We start from the raw sequence: 787 nt of genomic DNA, 5'->3' as shown, positions 1-787 counted from the left end.
CGCGGAAAGCCAGCATGCTACGTTATGTGTTCCGCTTAATAGATGGACGTTCTATACATAGCAGCACCGTCAGTCGAAATCATAAGCCCGTAGATTAACCTCGCACAACGAGTCTCTTTAAAAAATGACATACTTTCGCGTGATACGTATTCGTGATGACAACACCCGCGACTTCCACACGTATTACACTCCGTACACATATGCCTGCGACACCAGAAATAATTTAGTGATTCGAGAATGAATCGGTAGGATGCGATTGCGGATCAACCGATGCGTACCTTGCGTACGACTAGTAACGAAGAATGGATAAACAAAAGTAACCTCTACATCTATATATATATATATAAATAAACAATATATATATATATATATTTACATATATATTTATTTTTTTGGTACTCTTTTTGTATATACTTGTCGCCGTAGATTAGGTGACGTCTAGGCACCGCACGAGGTACGAGATGTCCGCGTAAGAGAGAGAACAGACCGAGAATTAGGAACGGCCAAGAGTGTACAAGAATGGTAGGAAGACAATGAGAAGAAAAAGAGTTAAAGGGGTTGAGTGTGTGTAAGAAGAAAAGGAATCGCATCAACGATGACCCTCCATCCGTCCCTTCGTTCATACGAATTTCGTGGCGATACTCGCAATCGTTTAAGGAAGAAAACCACAAACCACTTTTCGTTCATCCAGTCACCACGGTTAAGCATATCGGCAACGAGAGAAGAGTGTACTTTACGATGAAGAGACAATAGGGAAACACCGTGAGTAGGTGTAGAAATACGTCGA

Source organism: Habropoda laboriosa, unplaced genomic scaffold (assembly GCF_001263275.1).
Source record: "Habropoda laboriosa isolate 0110345459 unplaced genomic scaffold, ASM126327v1 scaffold18, whole genome shotgun sequence".
NCBI lineage: Eukaryota > Metazoa > Arthropoda > Insecta > Hymenoptera > Apidae > Habropoda > Habropoda laboriosa.
The sequence above is the reverse complement of the archived record's forward strand: the minus strand, read 5'-3'. Positions refer to the sequence as shown.